The 22,854-nt window shown below is 35.0% G+C and overlaps 1 long non-coding RNA gene across 2 annotated transcripts; it reads right to left on the bottom strand.

Annotated features, from left to right (window-relative positions):
* Positions 1 to 4,631: 4,631 nt before the first annotated feature.
* LOC126671340 (uncharacterized) lies at positions 4,632 to 13,552 on the bottom strand. Of its 2 annotated transcripts, XR_008790505.1 has the most exons (3): positions 13,114 to 13,507; positions 6,043 to 6,140; positions 4,632 to 4,856 (listed from the first exon to the last, which is right to left on the bottom strand). It is a non-coding gene; the product is annotated as an uncharacterized LOC126671340 (long non-coding RNA). The 2 variants fall into 2 exon arrangements; XR_007638975.2 differs by lacking the exons at positions 4,632 to 4,856; positions 6,043 to 6,140 and adding an exon at positions 11,703 to 11,927 and having other exon boundaries at positions 13,114 to 13,552.
* Positions 13,553 to 22,854: the final 9,302 nt, after the last annotated feature.

Genomic DNA, 22,854 nt, shown 5'->3' with positions numbered 1-22,854 from the left:
TCGAATTTAACACAATAAACACATAGCACAAAATCAATTCAAAATATCAAAAAGATTCATAAAAATCAGATAACCATCGAAAGTTTGTACCTCAAGGAAATAGAAAAGAATAGCGATTCCGCATATCCAACTCGGTCTCCCACGTGCACTCCTCAACAGAATGGTTCCGCCATAAAACCTTGACCATCGGAATCTCCTTGTTCCGTAACTTACGAACCTGCGTATCAACAATCTCGACAGGCTGCTCCTCGTAAGATAACTCATGGTCAATCTCAACACTCTGCGGTACTATCACGTGAGAAGGATCAGAAATACACTTCCTCAACATGGAAATGTGAAACACTGGGTGAACCAACGACATATCTGGTGGCAACGCTAACTTGTACGCCACTGCTCCAATACGCTCAATGATCTCATACGGACCAACATATCTCGGTGCTAACTTCCCCTTAACACCAAAACGCACAACGCCCTTCATAGGCGAAACCCGAAGAAACACGAAATCTCCAACCCGAAACTCCATGTCTTTCCTCTTCGGATCAGCATAACTCTTATGCCGACTAAACGCTGTCTCCAATCTCCGCCTGATCAACGGTACCTTCTCTGAGGTAATCTGAATAATCTCTGCTCCCGAGAGCTTGCGCTCGCCAACCTCCTCCTAACAGATAGGAGATCGACTCTTGCGCCCGTACAAGGCCTCGTAAGGTGCCATCTCGATACTAGCGTGGTAACTGTTGTTGTAGGAAAACTCAATCAAAGGCAAATGAGTATCCCAGCTACCCTGAAAATCCAGAACACACATCCTGAGCATGTCCTCCAAGGTCTGAATAGTTCTCTCAGACTGACCGTCAGTCTGAGGATGAAAAGCAGTACTGAAATCCAATCTCGTACCCAAAGATTCCTGCATGGCCTTCCAAAACCGAGAGGTGAAAACTGAACCTCTGTCCGAAACTATCGACACTGGTACACCATGGAGACTCACAATCCGATCGATGTACAACTGTGCCAACTTTGAAGCCTGGTAAGTAACCTTGATCGGTAAGAAGTGAGCTGACTTGGTCAAACGGTCAACTATCACCCAAATCGAATCATACCCCTGTCGGGTACGTGGCAAACCAACCACAAAATCCATAGCGATTCGCTCCCATTTCCACTCTGGAATAGGTAGCGGTTGCAGATATCCAAACGGTCTCTGATGCTCTAACTTTACCTGCTGGCAAGTCGAACACTTAGACACAAACTCTGCAACATCCTTTTTCATTCCGCTCCACCAGTACGTACCCTTGAGATCATGGTACATCTTAGTAGAACCCGGATGAACACTGTAAGATGACTTGTGCGCTTCTTCCAGAATCTGGTCTCTCAAACCATCCGAGTCCAGAACACACAGTCGAGAACCGTACTTGAGAACTCCGTCCGCCAGAACAAACTCAGAATTTCCATCCAGATGGATCTCATCCATAATCCGTTTCAATTGTGGATCCTCAGCTTGTGAAGCTTTGATCCTATCAATCAAAACCGGTTGCACTTGCAACTGTGCCAACAAATAGCCTCTCTGCGAAACCTGAAATCTGTACCCCGAAGCTAACAAACCATGCCACTCGCGAATCATGGGCCTCCGCCCAACCTCAGAAATATGGGCCAAACTGCCCGAAGACTTGCGACTCAACGCATCGGCTACCACATTAGCCTTGCCCGGATGGTACTGAATAGAACAATCGTAGTCTTTCAGTAACTCCAACCATCTTCGCTGCCTCAGATTCAACTCACGCTGATCAAAGATGTACTTCAGACTCTTATGATCAGTAAAGATCTCGCAAGTCGCACCGTACAGATAGTGCCTCCAAATCTTGAGAGCAAAAACCACAGCTGCTAACTCCAGATCATGAGTAGGATAATTCACCTCATGCTTCTTCAGCTGGCGAGAAGCATAGGCAATCACCTTACCATGTTGCATCAGAACGCAACCCAAACCGATACGGGAAGCATCACAATACACAGTGAATCCCTCAATGCCAGATGGCAAAGCTAACACAGGAGCTGTAGTCAAAATCTCTTTGAGCTCCTCAAAGCTCGCCTCGCACTTGTCAGTCCACTCAAACTTAACACCTTTCTGTGTCAGTTTAGTCATCGGTGCAGATATTCTGGAGAAATCCTGCACGAACCGACGATAGTAGCCAGCTAACCCCAGAAAACTTCTGATCTCGGTAACTGACCTCGGCCTCTGCCAATCCATAACCGCCTCAATCTTCGTCGGGTCAACCTTGATCCCATCCTTTGACACCACGTGTCCTAAGAAGGTAACTTGATCCAGCCAGAATTCGCACTTCGAGAACTTAGCATACAGCTGATGCTCTCGCAAAGTCTGCAGTATCGTTCTCAAGTGGAAAGCATGCTCCTCCTCACTCCGAGAGTAAATCAGTATGTCATCAATAAACACAATGACGAACTGATCCAGAAACGGCTTGAATACCCGGTTCATCATATCCATAAACGCTGCTGGTGCGTTAGTCAACCCAAAGGACATGACCAGAAACTCAAAATGCCCATACCGCGTTCTGAAAGCAGTCTTAGGCACATCGACGTCTCGAATCCGAAGTTGATGATACCCGGATCTCAAATCGACCTTCGAAAAGCACTTAGCACCCTCCAACTGGTCGAACAAATCATCAATACGAGGGAGAGGATACCGGTTCTTGATAGTAACCTTGTTCAGCTGTCTGTAGTCAATACACAGCCGAAACGACCCATCCTTCTTCTTGACAAACAACACCGGAGCACCCCACGGAGAAGTACTCGGTCTGATAAAACCACAATCAAGCAATTCCTGTAACTGTTCCTTCAACTCTTTCAGCTCCGCAGGAGCCATCCGATACGGCGGTATCGAAATAGGAGCTGTTCCAGGAGCAACATCAATACAGAACTCGATGTCACGATCGGGTGGTAATCCAGGCAACTCTTCTGGAAACACATCAGTGAACTCGTTCACTATCGGAACACTATGCACATCACCACTGTCACCCTCTAAGTCACGAACAACTGCTAAAAAGGCCTGGCAACCCTTGCCCATCATACGCTTGGCCTTGATCGCCGAAATTAGATTCTTAGGCGCTTCTGTCTTTTCCCCTTGGAAGGAAAAAGGCATATCACCCGGAATCCCAAACAATACCGACTTCCCTCGACAATCGATAGATGCAAAATGGCGTGAGAGCCAATCCATCCCCAAGATGACATCAAAAGTCAATACATCAAGCATAATCAAGTCAGCACTAAGCTCTCTACCATGTATAACCACAGAACAAGAAGGATAGACCACATCCACCACAACACAGTCAGACAAAGGCGTAGATACAGATAAAGGCTCTAACAACCTAGATGGTGTCACACCCAATTTAGCAGCAAAACTCGATGAAACAAAAGAGTGTGTAGCACCCGCATCAAATAAAACCAAGGCATCTACAAATGAAATGGGAATAGTACCTTGCACCACGGCGTTTGATGCACGAGCATCCTGAGGAGTCAGAGCAAATACTCTGGCCTGACCCTGTCCCTGCTGCGGTGCCTGAGAAGAACTGTAACTACCCGAGCCTCTACCACCGTTCCCACGGCCACCAAAACCACGCCCTCCTGAACCACGGCCCCGCTGGCCACCAAACGAAGCGGCAGGTTGAGAATACCCTGCCGAAGGAGTGAAAACGGGCCTCTGCTGCTGAAAGAACGGCTGAGCAACACTAGCCGATGACATCTGCTGCCCAGACAACGGACACTCCCTAGCAAAGTGACCCTGCTGGCCACAAGCATAGCAGCTACCTGGTGCAACTGTGCACTGTCCCGAATGTCTGCGCCTGCAGTTCTGACAAAACGGAACGCTAGAAGTACCACTGTAACCGCGACCAGATCCACGGCTATTCCCACTGTAACCCGAACTGTGAGAATACGGCTGATACCCTTTTCGAACACCTCCTTTCTGACTCTTGTACTGGGAAGGCTTGTGCTGATAGCTGCTGCTACCACCCTGCTGCCCACCACTCGCCTTCTTCGTCTCAGTCATTTTCCCAAAGTGCAGTAAATTTGCCTTCATCCGACGGGCACTGTCCACTACAGCAGAAAATTCCTTGGTCGTCTCAGTCAGAAGACTAATAAAGTCATCACCCAGACCCTTCACGTATCTATCGTTCACCCTCTGTTGTTCAGTCTGCAGATCTGGGGAAAAGCGACTAAGTCTCACGAACTCAGTAGTGTACTCGTGTACCGATCTGTCATCTCTCTTCAGAACCAGCAGTCTGTCTCTGAAACCCTCTGTCACTGAAAACGGCAAGAAGAAAGCTCTGAATCTCGCCACAAATTGAGCCCAGGAGATGGTAGCCATGTCAGCATGAACAGAGCTTCGAAACCAGTCCCCAGCTGAACCCTTCATTGACATCTCTACCAGAACGACGGTCTGACTGTCACGACCCAAAATCGAGGGCCGCGACCGGCGCTAGGGAATGGGAATTTTGGTTCTGAAACCCGTAGCAAGCCTAAATTTACCTAAAAAAAATTTTCGCGTATCAAAATCGTTATAATACTTAATAAAACCATTTTCGAAAAATCGGCAATATAACGCCTGTAAACTTAAATAACCACACCTGTATAAAATACCAATTAACCATATATTAAATCCCTGGATAATTCATTTTTCCAAAATACATCATTTTAGCAGGTCATAATATAAACATAAATCGTCTGCTACTAGCTAGGTCTACTATCATGACTACTGCAGCTCTAAGAAGAATAAGACCTCCCATAACTGAGACTTCCGGAACAACGAATGGAAGCTCGACCACATCGTCATATGTTAATCCTGAAAGAAAACACTGTTGGGGGGTCAGACAACGCTGAGTGAGTTCACAATTTACTAACGGTATTATACTTAAAGATAAGGTCGCATTAACGATAAAATATACTTTACTTTATGATCAATAAATAGTTTATAATTAAACATACCTCGATAATAAACAATTAATTAAACATACTTCGATAGTAAACGATTTGATAAACATAAATAAACATAAAATATAATTTAATAGTTTCCAATATCGGATCCGTTCGAAACCCTAAACCCAAATGCTATGAACCTATAGAACGTAATCAACGATAATTGTTTTTCGAATCATATCGTCCGAGTGGCCGGGTCCCGAGATAGTTCGACCGAGTTACCCGCTACCACGTGGCATAGTCCCGAGATAATTCAACCGAGTTACTTATGCCACTACTTAATCCCAAGTTGTGGGTCCCGAGATAGTTCGACCGAGTTACCCACTAGACACAGGTCTCGAGATAGTTCGACCGAGTTACCTTGTGTCTATCACATTTCTTTTTATCCTCCTTATTCCATTAATCGATCAATAATCATAATTTATCATTTCAAATCATTGACTATAGACGCCTAGACTCGACTCGTATCAGTACTGGTGATCACACAGCCTATTGACGCCCAATAGGTAGCTCGTTTCCCACGGATCACTTATTGGGTTTAAATAATACTTCCACAGGACAAACAATGTATAAGCTCGTATAATAATATACATATAGCGAAGCTATCAAAATAACAAGTATTATAATAAAATTCTCAAATTTTCTATACTAATATACATGCTTAAAGGTCCAAAAAGAATAAAGAGCATTAACTAAATAATACACGCTCTTTTCAAATAAACGATGCTATTTCAAAGGCGATCTCACGATCTAGCCATCATCAACTATAAATCGCATTATCCATAATAAAGATCAAAGTCTAGTATCAAACATTTTTCAATATATTTCAAACTCAATTTATGCGACCTTTAATAAAATGTAATATATTTTATTCGTTTATAGCATAAAATAAACTATTAATAAAAGTCATAAACTTATTATTTAAAATGTTTTAATAAAGCTCTATTAATATCAATATGAGTTCTATAAACAAATATATAGGTTTAAATTAAAACATTCAATCAAATACATGTATCTATTTATAAATAAAAAATAATAATACTCGAAAGTAAATCGCGAACTCACCTCGACCGCTTAATCCAAATTTCAAAAGCGAAATAAATTAGCCCGTTGTTAATTTCCCCCAAATCTTCTATTTCTCCAATCCCAAATATGCGTAGGATCTATAATACAAATAAATACTAAATTAACGTCTTAATTCATATATTACTTTACTTTCAAAATTTCGCGTTTATATTCAAGCATTTAAGCTTGAATTAGTTCTAAGTCCATTTCTTTTACTCTCGCCTTCTTAACAACTTGTTTAACCGATTTGACTTACCATTTAACAAATCCCTCAATCAAATTAGTAGCTAAGTTTAACTTCTAACCCATTATTTTAGCTAACTACTACTATTTTATCAATTCTCCAACAACTTTAATCTCCAACGTCTAATAACGCATCGGCCTCCTTTTATCAGCTTTTAGCCATTTAAATCCACTTAAACCCGGCTTAAACTTTATATTCAAGTATTTAAACTTCAATTTAATCTATGCCATAATTCAATTTTACTTCTAATTCAAAACTCATTTATTAAACTTTCTAAATCCATTTTCAGCTTTTAATTTCACACTAAATTGATTGGTTTAATTTATAAAAACACCCTAAAAAAAACAATTTCGGTGGCACTCGGATCCGGAGCGACCGGCTGGTCTGCCCATTGAGCAGACCAGCTGGTCTGCTCCTTAAGAGCAGCCGGTCTGCTCTTTTGAGCAGACCAGGTCTGCTCTTTTAGAGCAGACACAGGTCTGCTCTTATAGAGCAGACCACGTCTGCTCTTGTTGAGCAGACTTGGGTCTGCTCAACAGAGCAGACGGGTCAGGCCACCACGGCCTGACCGGTCTCTCGCCGGCCACCGTTCACTTCCGCCAAACCCGACCTCTATTCACCTCAACTTGCAATTATTGAAAACCTTAAAAATTTACAGCTTTGTTCTTAAACTTTTCTTAACAAAATTGATTACTTAAACCCTTAAATCCATCATCAATTCATAGCTTAATTGACCTTAGACTTAAAGATTAACCATCTAGATATGAGTTTAATTATATGCAAGCCAAGCTTTTCTCTTTAAGCCATAAACCTTAACCTATCAATTCAATGTTTCAACCATGAATAAGAGATAATTACCTCCATTTAAGCTCCAAAATTGATGGCAAATGATGAATTGATCTTTCTTGAGAGTGATTATTTGAAATTGCTACTCAAAATTCTACACTCTAGCTCTCTTTCTTCTTTAATTCATGATGTGTAGAAGATGAGGATGAGAAGAAGAACTCCCTGGATTGTTCCTTTATGTCTAGACTAAATAAAAGTAGTGTGGGCTTGCTAATCAAATGGGCTAATTCTATTTTAATACAATCTCACCCCAAATTCAAAAACTCCTTTTATTAATCATTCTTTTATTAAATTCTTACTTAAAATTCATAACAATAATTAATCTCATTGATTAACCATGTCGTTTTTATATCGAGTTCAAATCCACTTTAACGACAACTTTAAATTATACGGAGTCCTCTAGTAATCCAAAGATGTTAATTATTGTCTTTTTTTCTTAAAATTTTATAATTTGACCGTATAATTTATTTGTCGTTCTTATACCCGTATTTAAAATAATATTCCAATTATTTATGGATTCTCTTATAATAATCCAAATAATAAAATTTGCGGATATTAAATATCCACTTTAAAAATCATTTATTTTGTTTAATGGGAATTTCTCCAATTTTTCCATTAAATAACAATATGCTTATCTCGATATCCAAATACGAGATAAAATTTTAATTCCAATTAATTTCATCATATATATAGTCCAACTTTATTAAAATTAATCCTTTGTCAAAACGCCATTTTCCGCCTTGTTTGCGAAAATTTCCTTATTTTAGCTCCCTTTGGCTAAAATAATATGTCTAATCCAATTAAACATTTCTCCAAAAATGCGGGGCATTACATTCTTCCCCCCTTAAAAAAAATTCGTCCTCGAATTTTCTTATAATGCTTACCATCCAATTATTTTAATATTGGTAGTGCTCACTACTTCCGCCATCCCCTTAAGGCATAATCTCATAGGATATTTTATTCTACGATTTTCTAACTTATACTTATTTTGTATTACGTTATCCATGTATTACGTAGTTAGTTTTCCAAACTAACTAAAATTCACTTCTTCTTAATTTTATAAACTTTAGGTTTTTAGCCCGCTTCAGGCCACAAAACCAGCATCTAAAATTTATCCAAGTTTTAATTTATCACTTGAAACTTATTCTATGCTACACTACCAACAACTTTTATTTTGGTCCTAGGTCCAAAATAACATTTCTTGGGATCGAAAATTGATCCAGAAGTGGCTTTCCTAGATTAGCATTAGAATTGTGCTTAACCTTTAATTAATAGGCTTACTTAAGGGTAAATGTTTGCCTGCTTGCCTAAGGCAGGTCTTATTTTTCAGGATTAATCCGAGCTTGTCGTTATCCTTTCTGACATACTCCTTCCACAAGGCATTAAGAGTAATTACAAAAAGTTTTCACGAACACGTCCAAAATTACCTCCAAAATAACCATCTTAAACGCTTGTTACGCTCTTTACTTTCACATTCTAAATCCAATAAACTCCCTTAACTTTAACCAATTTCAATGTAAAATTGCGTTCCTAACACGAACGAACTAATACTTCAATCATAAATGAATTCGCGGTACTCTAATTGTTAAAATTTGATATAATAACTTTTATTAAGGTTAATGTATTCCAAAAATGTTGATGATTTAATGGTAAACTTAAACCATTAAATGAATCACTTAAAATCGTCCAATTGTTTATCACTTTCTTTAAATGCACTCTCTGCAACTCTCTCTGCAATTTCCATTTAGATTCAAATTGACCTTGACAAGCGTTAGAGGTCGGAAAGTTTGTCCAAACTACCTACCCCGAACTTTTCTTAATTTGACATGTAGTTTCTTTAGTTGAATTCTTTGAACTTAATTGAAAGTAACTACTAGTCCAAACGTAGTTATAAGTTTTGGATTATCCCACTTGATATATAACCAAAATCCATATGAAATGTTCGTAGTCACATTCACCTTCACCTCACCTTGCCAATGAATAATCCATCAAAATATCTTTATTTAGTGTCTGTATCCATTTTGCGGACGCCTGAACCTTATATTATAAATTCATTAATAATTTAACGCTGACAGCTAACATGCTTACTCGCTCCTCCATATCTCTTCTTCTATTACGACCTTCTACATCTATTTTTATGGTTTGTCCCTTCCTTAAAGTTATGCAATTCATATACCATATTTCCGTCTTACTTCAATGATCCGAGCACATATTTAAATAAGATTTATTAGAAAACAGGATTTAGCTAACCTGCAATATAGCTGCAGTACTTGTGAAGTTTCCTTACTTCAATCTTTTCCATTAGGTTTGCATACCTTTGCGTCTTTCATGTAGCTTTTCTATTCATACGCCTTCATTGTTTCTAAAAAAAAAAATTCATAATTTGTATTATTCCGTCATGAGTCATTTCTCATATCCTGTTTCAACACTTATCTTTTAATATATAAATTCATCGAAGTTCGACGTCACGTTCCTTAACGTCTTCCGCCTTCTTTACGTTCAATCATGTACATGTGTATACATGATATCCTTATCGATGTTCTATAGTAGATGGGTATATTTCTTCTTTGATGTCAATTACCCACTTATGACCTCTCGTATCGAATCTTATAGAGATCTATACTAGACATCTCTATATGCATTATACACCATTTTCTATCTTTCTTGCATTAAGTTATTCCCTTTCTTATCCTTATCACAAGGTTCTTATCCAGTTACATGCGTCTTTAATACGTTATATACTTTAAACATTAGTTTACTTTAATTTCTTCATTGATCCTAATATACAAATCCTTAAATAATATATTTGGTACCATCTGCGATATGAAACATGTGCTAACCTTTCACACGCAGTGTTCACGTTCTCCTTTATGAGTCACCGACAATCTTTTATAGCTACCGTAGTATAACTTTCATTCTTTTCTATTAGGATTCTCATGACCTTATAATTACGTTCCTTAATTCCTTAATCAGCACTTCTAATTTCCTAACTTTCTCCGTATAATACACATGTCTCGTCTCTTAATCTCATTAACCAAATACTTCATAGTATTCGTATCTATACAGAATTTCCATTAATACTCTTAATATACTATATATTCTTATAACTTGGTCCTTTCTATATATATATAAATCTTATAGTACTACTTTTTATAAACATGTTGCCTAACTCTTCGTTTGACAATCACCGCAGTTCATTTCTAAATGATCTTCTTAGGAAGGTCATACTCCAACGTCAAACCGATCCAACGGTTCCATTAAAAGATACTTTAGTTTTACTAATCTTGGCGATTCTCCGATATCGCTTAAAATTCGCTTCTTTAATTAGTAGAGATCGTCTTGTAAATCTACAACTTTGGTCTTACAATTCGTTTAATAGGTTTGGTTATCTTCCTTTATACATCTATTATCTGATAGCATGATGTACTAAACACCTCATTTACAGATAAGAAAATTTTAACTCATTACTTAATCATATATATATTGCTATACAGATACGCCTTACTATTCTACTCGCACTATAGTTCGTTGAACTACTACCAACGTTGTATATTCAAAACACAATTCTTTATTTTGTGTTCTAATACACGTTCGTCATGCCTTTTAGAGTTGCTTGTTACCTAACTTCGAGCATTTTACCTTCGTTACAGAGTTTCGGTCTAGGTATACTTACGTTTTAAAACAAATCTCTAAAAAAAATAATTCAATTATCTTACAATTCAAAGAAAATGACCCTTTATAAAAATCACATTTAAATCCTTTAAAGATTAGCATAATTGTGCTCTAGGGTGATGACGTCTCTCATCCCCAAAGAGTTGCCACAACTTACCTCTTGTCTATGCCAAATGAGCATGATGCATGTCCTACTAATGTATGAATTCATTTATTATTCTTTCCATTTAATGTGTATGTAGTGATGCAGTTCTATTCATGTCGTGGCAATAATGCATTTCTATCTCGGGTCTAGGCACAATTATGCTTTTAAAATCGTTTAAACAATTAACTTTAAACAATAAACCTTTAACTTTGTAAGTTCTCCAGACTTTAACTCTGTAACTTGGTAAGTTCTTCCGCCTCTTTAAATCTACGCTTTTCTGTCAGTCATCCGTAAACGCTTATATCGTATGCTTATCATAGCATCCTCACACTATACACTACTTCATACATAAGCCTAGTCACCGAATCGTATAAATTCTAATTATTTAATTCGCACGCAGTATCACACAATAATCGCGGCTTATATCCTAAATAGGAAGGTTGAGACTATGGAAAACAGAAGACAACATGCAAAAGACATGACTCGAATCCTATGTGCTGCAGTAGTTTCCTAGGTAGACTCACACAAAGCAGTGGTATCCTGGACCAACTGCTCTGATACCACATTTGTCACGACCCAAAATCGAGGGCCGCGACCGGCGCTAGGGAATGGGAATTTTGGTTCCGAAACCCGTAGCAAGCCTAAATTTACCTAAAAAAAAATTTTCGCGTATCAAAATCGTTATAATACTTAATAAAACCATTTTCGAAAAATCGGCAATATAACGCCTGTAAACTTAAATAACCACACCTGTATAAAATACCAATTAACCATATATTAAATCCCTGGATAATTCATTTTTCCAAAATACATCATTTTAGCAGGTCATAATATAAACATAAATCGTCTGCTACTAGCTAGGTCTACTATCATGACTACTGCAGCTCTAAGAAGAATAAGACCTCCCATAACTGAGACTTCCGGAACAACGAATGGAAGCTCGACCACATCGTCATATGTTAATCCTGAAAGAAAACACTGTTGGGGGGTCAGACAACGCTGAGTGAGTTCACAATTTACTAACGGTATTATACTTAAAGATAAGGTCGCATTAACGATAAAATATACTTTACTTTATGATCAATAAATAGTTTATAATTAAACATACCTCGATAATAAACAATTAATTAAACATACTTCGATAGTAAACGATTTGATAAACATAAATAAACATAAAATATAATTTAATAGTTTCCAATATCGGATCCGTTCGAAACCCTAAACCCAAATGCTATGAACCTATAGAACATAATCAACGATAATTGTTTTTCGAATCATATCGTCCGAGTGGCCGGGTCCCGAGATAGTTCGACCGAGTTACCCGCTACCACGTGGCATAGTCCCGAGATAATTCAACCGAGTTACTTATGCCACTACTTAATCCCAAGTTGTGGGTCCCGAGATAGTTCGACCGAGTTACCCACTAGACACAGGTCCCGAGATAGTTCGACCGAGTTACCTTGTGTCTATCACATTTCTTTTTATCCTCCTTATTCCATTAATCGATCAATAATCATAATTTATCATTTCAAATCATTGACTATAGACGCCTAGACTCGACTCGTATCAGTACTGGTGATCACACAGCCTATTGACGCCCAATAGGTAGCTCGTTTCCCACGGATCACTTATTGGGTTTAAATAATACTTCCACAGGACAAACAATGTATAAGCTCGTATAATAATATACATATAGCGAAGCTATCAAAATAACAAGTATTATAATAAAATTCTCAAATTTTCTATACTAATATACATGCTTAAAGGTCCAAAAAGAATAAAGAGCATTAACTAAATAATACACGCTCTTTTCAAATAAACGATGCTATTTCAAAGGCGATCTCACGATCTAGCCATCATCAACTATAAATCGCATTATCCATAATAAAGATCAAAGTCTAGTATCAAACATTTTTCAATATATTTCAAACTCAATTTATGCGACCTTTAATAAAATGTAATATATTTTATTCGTTTATAGCATAAAATAAACTATTAATAAAAGTCATAAACTTATTATTTAAAATGTTTTAATAAAGCTCTATTAATATCAATATGAGTTCTATAAACAAATATATAGGTTTAAATTAAAACATTCAATCAAATACATGTATCTATTTATAAATAAAAAATAATAATACTCGAAAGTAAATCGCGAACTCACCTCGACCGCTTAATCCAAATTTCAAAAGCGAAATAAATTAGCCCGTTGTTAATTTCCCCCAAATCTTCTATTTCTCCAATCCCAAATATGCGTAGGATCTATAATACAAATAAATACTAAATTAACGTCTTAATTCATATATTACTTTACTTTCAAAATTTCGCGTTTATATTCAAGCATTTAAGCTTGAATTAGTTCTAAGTCCATTTCTTTTACTCTCGCCTTCTTAACAACTTGTTTAACCGATTTGACTTACCATTTAACAAATCCCTCAATCAAATTAGTAGCTAAGTTTAACTTCTAACCCATTATTTTAGCTAACTACTACTATTTTATCAATTCTCCAACAACTTTAATCTCCAACGTCTAATAACGCATCGGCCTCCTTTTATCAGCTTTTAGCCATTTAAATCCACTTAAACCCGGCTTAAACTTTATATTCAAGTATTTAAACTTCAATTTAATCTATGCCATAATTCAATTTTACTTCTAATTCAAAACTCATTTATTAAACTTTCTAAATCCATTTTCAGCTTTTAATTTCACACTAAATTGATTGGTTTAATTTATAAAAACACCCTAAAAAAAACAATTTCGGTGGCACTCGGATCCGGAGCGACCGGCTGGTCTGCCCATTGAGCAGACCAGCTGGTCTGCTCCTTAAGAGCAGCCGGTCTGCTCTTTTAGAGCAGACACAGGTCTGCTCTTATAGAGCAGACCACGTCTGCTCTTGTTGAGCAGACTTGGGTCTGCTCAACAGAGCAGACGGGTCAGGCCACCACGGCCTGACCGGTCTCTCGCCGGCCACCGTTCACTTCCGCCAAACCCGACCTCTATTCACCTCAACTTGCAATTATTGAAAACCTTAAAAATTTACAGCTTTGTTCTTAAACTTTTCTTAACAAAATTGATTACTTAAACCCTTAAATCCATCATCAATTCATAGCTTAATTGACCTTAGACTTAAAGATTAACCATCTAGATATGAGTTTAATTATATGCAAGCCAAGCTTTTCTCTTTAAGCCATAAACCTTAACCTATCAATTCAATGTTTCAACCATGAATAAGAGATAATTACCTCCATTTAAGCTCCAAAATTGATGGCAAATGATGAATTGATCTTTCTTGAGAGTGATTATTTGAAATTGCTACTCAAAATTCTACACTCTAGCTCTCTTTCTTCTTTAATTCATGATGTGTAGAAGATGAGGATGAGAAGAAGAACTCCCTGGATTGTTCCTTTATGTCTAGACTAAATAAAAGTAGTGTGGGCTTGCTAATCAAATGGGCTAATTCTATTTTAATACAATCTCACCCCAAATTCAAAAACTCCTTTTATTAATCATTCTTTTATTAAATTCTTACTTAAAATTCATAACAATAATTAATCTCATTGATTAACCATGTCGTTTTTATATCGAGTTCAAATCCACTTTAACGACAACTTTAAATTATACGGAGTCCTCTAGTAATCCAAAGATGTTAATTATTGTCTTTTTTTCTTAAAATTTTATAATTTGACCGTATAATTTATTTGTCGTTCTTATACCCATATTTAAAATAATATTCCAATTATTTATGGATTCTCTTATAATAATCCAAATAATAAAATTTGCGGATATTAAATATCCACTTTAAAAATCATTTATTTTGTTTAATGGGAATTTCTCCAATTTTTCCATTAAATAACAATATGCTTATCTCGATATCCAAATATGAGATAAAATTTTAATTCCAATTAATTTCATCATATATATAGTCCAACTTTATTAAAATTAATCCTTTGTCAAAACGCCATTTTCCGCCTTGTTTACGAAAATTTCCTTATTTTAGCTCCCTTTGGCTAAAATAATATGTCTAATCCAATTAAACATTTCTCCAAAAATGCGGGGCATTACACTGACGCTCTGTAGCCTGTAGTCGCCGAGCATTCTGCTCAACCTCCTCGAAAAAATCCAACGCGTCTCCGGAACCGTCAAACTCCGTTGGCTTCAGCCTCATGTAAGCCAATACCAGCTCCCTATCAGTGGTTCCAACACCACCAACCGCAACACCACCAGCCTGTGGTGCCTGTTGCTGCACGATCTGTCCCAGCATAGCATACTGGTTCTGCATAGCGATCTGTCCCGCCTGCAGTTGCACTTGATTATTCTGGAGTGCAGTGATCCCCGCCAGAAACGTCGTAAAGTCAAATGGGTCAATAGGAGCTTGTGGTACACCTGGTGCCTGGACGCCTGCACCACCACGTCCCCTACCTCTACCTCCAGCAGCCTGACCTCTGCCACCCCGACCTCTGCCAGCTCGGCCTCTACCGGCCGAAACTCCACCTGCACGTCCTCTGCCAACTTGAACCTCTGGTTCATGTTGGTCGACCTCAATTGACATAGCGTCATCAGCTTCAGCCTCAGCTGCAGCACGCCTACGAGTATTCATTCCTAAGAATGAAACAAACACTTCTCAAATAATGCCCACTTGGCAACACCCAGAGTATAATTAAACAGCTCAAAAATTAACAATTTATCCAGAGTAATAACACAAACATTCCAGAGTAAAGCAAAAATTTCGCAAAGTAAAACATTAGTAACACATAAGACCGACTCAAACATCCCTAAAGGTGAAGGTAGAAGTTTTGAAAACAAAAGATGACGTTTCAAAAGACAAAACTTGAATCCTAATTCCGCAGTAGAACCTATGACATAACTTTAACACTTAACATGCCTTAAAGCAATAAACACGTAACATGCAAAAATTTGGCCTTAGTTCGAAACTAAAGCTCTGATACCAACTTTGTCACGACCCAATTTCGTGGATCATGACCGGCGCTAGGGTATGGGTATGGTCGTACCAAAACCCGTAGCAAGCCTTGCGGAAAAAAAACAATAAACAATATAAATAACTTAAATATCTGAAAAGTTTAACAGCATGCCTTATATATAAAATAAATAATCCGGAGTGAACATGCCAATAAATAATCGAGCAAATCGATAATCCCAAAGTATAATAATCCAATGAAATAAATAAACTAGTTCTACTGCGATCTAAGAGTTCGAAAAATAGAAACTAGTTTAATAACATAAAAACCTCCGAGAAATCAAAAGAATCGGAGTGGACCAGCTTTCAAATCATAAACCTGGAAAATTTTGGGAAAACAACGGGGTCAGATATACTGAGATGAGTTCGCAATACTATTTACATTTATTAAGTTTAAAACCCTTAAATCAAAACATTTTTATACTAATATAATATGATTATGGAAAAACAGTATTGAAATGATCCCAGCGTAAGTATGACATAGCATACCGATAACCCAGAGTGGACGGGAACAAATCCTCGTCAAATAAATATACCAGCGTGAGCAAGACTTTAGTCTGCCGTTTCCCAGAGTACTTACCGGTGCACACAGTCTCGATACAAGCCTATCGAGTAGCTCGTTTCAATCCAGTTCCATAATCCGTAAAAAACAGTTCGCAAACATTTATAATATTAAAATAAATTGCGGTACTTAATAAAGCGGTAAATAGCACTACAAACTCACTGCTTGCTTATCCACGTGATCTTGGCAAACAGCTAACCCTGGTTCGACTCCGGAGCGCGAGCAGTCGACGGGTCTAAAATAATAAATAGGTTAAAATCCGTTGACCCCTAACTCTAAGATCACTAGACACCACGTGCGACTAGCACAATTAAATAACCAGATAAATCACAGAGAAACACAATTCTCAACTAAATTATAATGCCGTAATTAATTCAAGACTATTGAGTTCGCACTTAAATACAATCCGAAAATATTATTAAAATAATATCTAATTGATAAATAAAATCAATTCCTCAAATAGTGGGGTAGCCGAGTTTCTTAAAACTACCAAGCTAATTCCACATGTCGGGCGACCCAAGTCTAACCCGACCCAACCATAAAATCAGAGTTATAAACCACAGTTTATAATTTAATATTTACTAAAATATTAATCAATATTCAAATAGAACTCAATAGCTTGAAACCCAAGTAATTAATTATTACCGGCAAATATATCCAATAATTAAATAACAAAATAAGGCAAAAATATACAATTAATTCCAAAGGCATTCTAAGCCAAAAATACCAATTTAACTATTAAATAATAATTTATAATAGATTATTAATTTAATTTTTTAAATAGCTCGAATATTATTTTTTAGGTCTTAAAATAATATAATTAAATTGACAAATTTTCAAATTAAATAAAGTCTCCAAATTCTCCCTTAAAGTAGTCAAATATAAAATCATATATAATCCATAATAAATTTAATATTAATTTAAATTTAAAAATATTAAACCTCAAAATAATTCCAAACTATAAATAATAATATTATTTAAATCACTTGTTAATAAGTCGAAACCAATTTCGTAATTTTAAACTAAAACCAATTAAAACAGTTAAAAGAAAAGATTAGGAATCAATAGATTTAATGCACAAAACTTTAGTGACTGAAGCAACCATTTAACCAAACAGAATTGAAATAAGCCAATTAGATGTAGACACATCATCATCTTCTCCCTTTTCAAAATCAAACTCATAACAATTACAGAAACATAACAATTCAAAACTCATAACATCAAATCCTTATAAACTCTTAATTAACCAAAATTAACACAATGAATCAAGGACAGTAATCAAGAGTTCAAGCATTATATAGCATCTCCAAATCAAGAAAACATTCCTTTGACAATTTAAAACATAGCAGTGAAGCTTAAGAACTGAAATCGAAACCGAACCAAGTAATAATAACTGAACCCGAGAGATAAATCACATCTGAGATTAATCAAGTAACAACCCAACAAATAATGGTCTGATAATCAACAAGCAATAAACTCAGTGCAAAGAAAATAAGAAAACGGCAGAAACTTCTCATTTAAATTGATCAACATTACGCACAAAAACGGTGAAACGGCATCGATTGTTACGGGTTTGTTTACGTACCGTTTGACGAACGAAAAGTGTAGAAACGTAGATGTGTGAGTCTACTTTCACGGGAAATAAACGGAATTGATTTCGACCTCCGAACGGCTGCCAAACGAATCAAAATTCAGGAAGATCGATTTAGAACTCAAAAACAGAATTTCTTAAAAACGGCAAAACGGCGGCGATTGATACGAGAAATATAGCGTACCGTTTTACGAAACGAAAATTGGGATTTGTAGATACGTGAGTCTTCTTTGACTGGAACCTTTCGGAACTGAATTTGGATCTGAAACGAGTGAGATATCAGTTATGAACGGAGGCGTCGTTTATTGATCAAAACTGAAGTTGGATTAAAACTTACCAAAGATTTTCACAAAACTTTGGTTGATGATTAGCTTGATAATACTCAGCGATTTTGAGTATGGAAAGCTGCTGGATATTGATTGCAGTGTGGTGAATGATTTCTGTTTAGAAAACGCTCTTAAATACCAAAAGAATCTAGGTCAAAATCGAGTAAAAAGGGGCGACGTAACAAGCTCTTTAAAGAGCTGCTGAAGTCTCGAACGAGACTCAGCCAAAAGGCTGAGGTCTCGTTCGAGACCGTCTGGTCTCGTACGAGACCAGACTCAAAACTCTTAGGTCTCGTACGAGACCTGATGGTTTCGTACGAGACAAAGCATACTTTCCTTTTTTTAAAAAAAAAAAAACAAGAAAATTTAAATGGTTTTGAACCAAGATCAAACCACAAATCGAACCAACAAACCGAAAAAAAATCTATAACTTATAAAATTAAATATCGAAATTTTTACGGGGTATTACAGGTTCGTACCCGGTCGGCTCCGGTTCCAGTTTCAGGTCTCGGGAGATTCAGAAAAAAAATTAAAAGTAAAATTAAAATTTAATTATTAAAAGCTAAAAAGTATAAATTAAAAATAAAATACCATGCGGAGATAATATTGTAAAATAATAATAAAATAAAACAAATTTCTTAAATATTATATTAACAAAAAAATTAACTAAGAATTTTTTTAATTATATAACACTAAAAAAATATATATACATTAATTTAATGTAGTAGTAAAAAAATATGTTAAAAATAGAGACTTTAAAAATAAAAAAACATAATTTGATTGATAATTTATAACAAATATATTATTATTGTATTAAAAAAATAATATTCTAATTTTTATAACATACTAACTTCATATGCTTCTCATTTGTAGATACATTAATTTAATTATATATATATATAATAAATAATATAATACAATATATATATATATATATATATATATATATATATATATATATATATATATATATATATATATATATATATTAAAATTAAATAATTTTTATCGACGAGTTCGACCTTTGAATCTCCGATTTACGGTTCGAAATTTTTTAAACCAACCTGCAACTGTTCTTTGGACAATTCCAGGTTTTAGTCTGATTTCGAATTTAACCAGTTTTGGATCGGACTTAACCGGTCTGAGTCCAGGCCGGTTCACTTGCTGATCTGGCTTATGGACAGCTCTACTTTTCTATATCCAAAGTCACAAATATCTCAATGTTTTTTTATTGAAAAGAACAAATATATCAATGTTATATGTACATAAGGGTATATTTGTTTATCTTCCCGCTAGATTTATTTTTTTATTTGTCCATTTCTGCTTGACATTTTCCTATCCATCAATTTTGACATGCATGGTAGGGGAGCGCTGAACCAAACAAAATTGACAAATTTAATTTGATTCGGTTTAATTGATAAAAAATGAATTATAATTTACTATAATAATAATTTATATAAACAAAACTAGATAAAAAAAAGACCAAATTTGTCTAATTTGGTTCAATTCAGCTTGTAACAATTTAATGTTTTTGTTTTTATCCAATAAGTTATAGCTCATATGTTATAAATGATGGGCAGCAAACTGTTAGATCGTGGATTTAAATCCTACCACAAACGCTCTTTCCTTTTCGATTATAATAAACAAAGTTATGTTTTGAAAACATAGAAATAGTAATTCGGTTTAGTTCGAACGAAATGCATACTTCTAAAAGCATGGGTAGTTAATGATACTTTGCATCAAGTTCTTTGTCACCTTGTTCAATCTCCTTTCGCCTTTTATCTGCTCCTGCTGTGTGGATTCCCTGAGTTCACATGACCCATATATAAATATATAGGACAGACCCTCATTTCATTGTTCCAACAAAAAGTCAAATTGATATGAAAATACGGATATAATTAAAAAGAAATATTTATACAATATGGAATTGATTTCAAATTGTTGTAATTTTAGATAGTTTGTTGACTTTAATTGTGGTTTTGATCAATTGGAATAATTATATATATGGTATCTGAATTTATTCGAAATGATATTTAAAGTTTAGATAAATATTCATATTAATTATGTGTCTAAACCGGCTAAAACTCTCAATAATAATGATAGAATTAATAATAAATTTTTAATAAGTAACATTTTTTAATATTTTAATTAAAAAATGAATAACTAGATATTAATTAAAATAATCATATTAAAATTTTAAGGCCTAAAAATGCCTCATATTTTTTTTCTTCGATTATCTCAAAATTTGAAAATCGTCAATTTTACACTAATTTCCATTTTTTATTTTCAGTTTTGGCCATATTTTAAATTAAACCTTTTTCGCTCGAAAAATATTTAAATTTGTCCATCATATTTAGCGTATAGTATAAATAGGCTCGTAATGACAAAATGAGTTCAGATATATCCTTCGATTTTGGAAAATGAAAAATATTAGTTCACTTTATTTTGTTCTTTTAGATCTCTATTTAAAAAAATTGAAATTTTTAATTAATTATTACTTAAATATACATCTTACATTTTAAATTTCAAATTTCATTTAAAGATTTAAAATTCATGTTTTAAAATATGGAATTTGAATTGTAAGATTTTAAATTATTACAATTTAAACAATTAATACATGCTCTCATTCTCTCCCTCCCTCCCTCCCTCCCTCCCCGAATGCATTACTCATGTAGTAATCATTTATAAACATATGTAAATATCATTATCATGTATGTATATGTTACAATACTTTAAGTATATAATTTGTGTCAACATTCATGGATAAATCATGTATTACAGCAACATTTAGAAAATTCATGGGAATAAAAAGATTATTCATGAGAAATTATAGTTTCTATTTGTATTAATGCTTAAGATATGGGAGAAAACTAATATTTTTTGATGGATTTAATAAATAATCATGAGTCATTATTATACGTGCACCAGCTCTATTTCTGTCTGTTATTTATGTTTTATTAATAAGTTAGCGGGTTCTAAATTTTAGCATGTTATTTGTTTCTTTTATTTTATGCAAATATGCAATTCCTGGATTATAGCATTATTGTAATATATTTCGAATTGTAAGGATAATCGGCATTATGATCATTAAAGGGATATGAAAAGAATTGCAAAAATCTTCTTGTCTTCTTAACTTCTTCTCTTTTCAATTTTATAACTTTTCTTTATCACACCTTTGTCCGAGTTAAAAAGGATGGATTATCCTTTAAAAGGGATTGAAATCATGCAATTCCAAAAGCCTCATTATATTTTCTACCAAAAGTTTTTGACTCATGGTTAAAGATCTCAAAGGATAATTAAGTAACCAAATCCATAGTCGGATACTTGAATTTTGCATTAGTGTAATATGAACTTGTGAGATTATATATCTCCACACGAAAAATTCTTAGGTAAATTAAGTCTACCACGTAAGATTATAATCCATCCATTTAATACGTGACACTTGGCGTAATTATTTACATGAGCCAATTAATGAAAGGCATACTAATTCTAAATAAAACACATTAAATAATTATCAATAATTGTACCTTTCATTAATTGGCTCATATAAATAATCACGTCACGTGTCACGTATTAAATGAATGGTTTATAATTATACGTGGACTTGCTTCACCTAAAAAAAATTTCCTTCCTCTCCCTCCAAACATTTAGTCAGCCAAAAAGCAATCATTCTCAAAATATTAAACTTTGAATAATAAAGGGAGTGATAGTACACAATTTAGAATTTTGTATATAAAACGAAAATTGAATCTGATCATATTTAAAGTTAGCCATATCTAATTATTTGAAATGGTTTCTATTTCATTTGTCAATGTGTTTTATTTAGCAAAGCAACACTTTGTTTCTAATCAATTGCTAGTTACTGTTTAACATCGACATATAAAATATCACTTGAAACTGAAGATTTTTTTTTAATTAAAATATCTATATATCACTTAAAACTGAAGATTTTCTTAAGTTAAAATATCCTAATATGTCACGACCCAAAATCGAGGTCCGCGACCGGCGCTAGAAAATGGGAATTGTAGTTCGGAATCCCGTAACAAGTCTGAAATTCACTATGAATTTTTTTTGCAACTATGTTATAACACGGAAGCATTTAATTACGAAAACATTACTAGCCATTTTATAAACACTGTTTACGCAAATCCAACATTGTTATAATATTTGTATTATACACAACAGCAGTTTTAAATATTTTCCAAAACTATAATATTATCCTAGGTCATGACTGGTCAAGCAATGTAATGTACATGGCAAGACAGACTTCCGGCAAAACAATGGACTTCTAGTCACTACAAGTCTAGTTACCTGAAATGTTTAAAAAAAACCACGGGTCAGCTTAAGCTGAGTGAGATATACCTTACTAACGATATTATCACAAAAATAACATCGCAACTGAAAATCATTTATTCACGCAAATATAATATTATCATATTACAAACATATA

Source organism: Mercurialis annua, linkage group LG3, assembly GCF_937616625.2.
Source record: "Mercurialis annua linkage group LG3, ddMerAnnu1.2, whole genome shotgun sequence".
Taxonomy (NCBI): domain Eukaryota; kingdom Viridiplantae; phylum Streptophyta; class Magnoliopsida; order Malpighiales; family Euphorbiaceae; genus Mercurialis; species Mercurialis annua.
The sequence above is the reverse complement of the archived record's forward strand: the minus strand, read 5'-3'. Positions and strand labels throughout refer to the sequence as shown.